At 51.9% G+C, this 2,674-nt stretch overlaps 1 protein-coding gene across 3 annotated transcripts in view; it reads left to right on the top strand.

The window, feature by feature from the left end:
• Positions 1 to 2,674, top strand: part of SLC31A1 (solute carrier family 31 member 1) — a 25,987-nt gene that overhangs the window by 2,687 nt on the left and 20,626 nt on the right. The window contains exon 1 of one of the 3 annotated variants that reach the window (XM_027905118.1): positions 120 to 171. The exons of 1 other annotated variant lie outside the window; for it this stretch is intronic. The gene's annotated coding sequence lies outside the window, so the exon portion shown is untranslated. Of the gene's footprint in view, positions 1 to 119; positions 172 to 329; positions 444 to 2,674 lie in introns of those variants that run through there. One more of the 3 variants, XM_027905120.1, reaches the window with a different exon arrangement.

Below are 2,674 nucleotides of genomic sequence, written 5' to 3'. Positions count from 1 at the left end.
TAAGTTGACAGACACATGGAGTGGGCGGGGCTTAGCGAGACCCCTCCCTGAGAGAGGCGGGGCTTAGCGGAACAGGGGTGTTGCCTTGAGGGGCGGGGTCGACCCCTGGGGGAGGCGGGGCTTGTGCCGGGGGGCGGAGCGGAGGCGCCTCGGGCTCGTGGCGGTCGCGCGGTGAGTGACGTGTGGGCACGGGGGGTGTCTCGTGCTCCCCCCCCCCCCCATCCCCTCAGAGCGGGGGCCGCGGGACCTTCGGGGTACCGGGGGGGGCCTGAGGGGAAAGGGGTGCGGGGAGACCCCGGTGTGGTGCGGGAGAGGCCCCCGGGCCCCGCCGCCGCCGCCGGGGCGTCCTTGCCGTGAGGGAGCCGCGACTCTCCCGAAGGGGCCCTCACGGCTCTGTCGCGGCTCGGCCGGGCCCTGCGGTCCGCGGGACACTCGAGGGGAAGGTTGGGAACACCACGTTCGGTTCTCCTGCCTCTGCTTTAGCCAGGGGCACCATCAATGCAGTGCCCTCAAATCTGAGTGCTTTCTGGGGTGTACAAACACCTGAGACGCCCCTCGTTGAGCTGTTTCCCACCTTGACCTCCTGCCTTAGGAAAAGTGCCTGTTTGTGCGTTTGGTTTGTGTTGGTTTTTCTCCTTTTTGAAAAGCTGGTATTTCTTCCTCCTCTGTGGGACCCGCTGGTTTGAATTTCACCACCTGAGCTGGAAATGGTGTCGAAATGCAGAGGAACTGAAGGCAGGGGAGGTCAAAACGGCGGTGAGGGGGTGAATAACTTCCCGGCCTTGGATATTTGCTGGCACTGGTTGGAAATTTGTGCTAATAGTTACTTAGAGGATGTTTAAGTCTGAGCAGGAAGGTGCCAGCTCTGTTGTAGTGCTGTGTTTGCAGTAATCTGGGGCTTTATTGAGGCGGGAATAAATAAATACAGTACGATTGGGATATCAGTGGTTTCAATTCTAAGGGGGAGAAGGTGAGGGGAATATTAAATAGCTTTTGTGTTGCAGAATATGTGATTAGTTTAGAATGAAACCTGGAAGGGGTCAAAACCTTGTTTCTGTTAAAAAAGACATAAAACCAGCACAGACACACAAAAGCTGTAGAATAATTTGATGTAAATTTCCTGATGGGAGGAGATCTTACCAACCTTGATAGGGCAGGTGGGCATGAACAACACAGGTGTTGTCCCTGTGTGCCTTTGATGAAGTGACAGTTTGTTGCTTTGGCTTCTGTATTTCTGTCAGCTTGGTGTTAAGATAATTTTTTTTTTAAACAGCAGATGTGGCCAAGGCCTGGTGTGGCACTGGGGTTTAGGTGTTTTAGGTACAGGTATCGCAAAATATCCTGAGCTGGAAGGGGTCATTCAGTCCAACCCCTGGCCCTGCACAGACACCCCAACAGTCCCACCCTGTCCCTCAGAGCGTTGTCCAAACCCTCCTGGAGCTCTGGCAGCCTTGGGGCTGTGCCCACTGCCCTGGGGAGCCTGTTCAGTGCCAACCACCCTCTGGGGGAAGAACCTTTCCCTGAGATCCACCCTGAGCCTGCCCTGACACAGCTCCAGCCCGTCCCTGGGTGCTGTCCCTGCTCACCCAGAGCAGAGATGATGCTGCCCCTTGTGAAGAAGCTGAGTGTCCCCTCAGTCTCCTCCAGGCTGAACAAAACAACTGATCCTCCCATGGCCCCTCCAGACCCCTCATCAGCTCTGTAGCCCTGTTACACCTGAATATATTTCCATTTTTTTTTACCTGGGGTTCAGCACTGTCCAGTTTCAGTGCCAGTGCAGAGGGAGGAGGCTGTAGCAGCACATTCTGCAGCACTCAGCAAACATCACCTTTACCCTCTCTTAGCCACTTTTCCTTTTTTACTTTAAGCTTTGTTCATAGTCCTCATCTTTGACTTCGCAGAGGGCTCGTGGCTCCCCACAGTTCCCAGGCACAGACCAACAGTTCCTGTTTGTGCTTGAATCCCAAGCTCCAGAGTGCTTAATGCTCCTGCTTTTTGAGCCCAGGTGGATGAAAAGCTCCTCACAAGTGTTTATTAAGTTGACTTTCGACCCGTTTGATCTTAACTTGCCTCTGCTTGAGCCTGAGGTCAGCAAAGCTTTTGCAGGGTTTCTCATGAGGAACAATGTGGGATCTTAGAGGGTAAGTCAGTGCTCAGCTTCATGCTCCCAGATCATGTAATTTATGGTGTAACGTTCCCCCAGGCTTTCATCAGCCTTTGGACTCCGTGGTGCTTCATTAAAAAAGGGGGCCCTGGGAATGAGGTGCAAATGTTGCTGTTAAAATGCAGGGTGATTTTGTGACTGAGGATTTGTTGGTGAAGCTGTCACTGCTCTGCTGTACAGTGCCAAATTAAAGTGATGCTTTTTTGCTACAAACCCAAAAAATTTTGGCGTCCTTTACTCCCTCCCCCACCAAAGAAACAAAGTATTGAAAATATTAAAGCTGGCAGGACTTTCAGGATCCCACACCACTTTGTGTTGAGAAGAAGTTTTGTACCACTGTTCCCTACTGAGATTTGCTGCTTGCTTTTCATTTCATATCAGATTTCTAATCTACAGCAGCTTGTTAATTAGGCTGGGAATTAGAATAATTTCTGCCAGCAGAGAGGAGGAATTAAATCAAATGAAGTTACTTTGGCATGTTTGCATTTTTATTTTAAAGGTATCGTCCCT

This window comes from Empidonax traillii, unplaced genomic scaffold (assembly GCF_003031625.1).
Source record: "Empidonax traillii isolate 1590-97213 ecotype Southwest subspecies unplaced genomic scaffold, ASM303162v1 scaffold1123:size177737, whole genome shotgun sequence".
In the NCBI taxonomy this organism is placed as follows: Eukaryota; Metazoa; Chordata; class Aves; order Passeriformes; family Tyrannidae; genus Empidonax; species Empidonax traillii.
The sequence above is the reverse complement of the archived record's forward strand: the minus strand, read 5'-3'. Positions and strand labels throughout refer to the sequence as shown.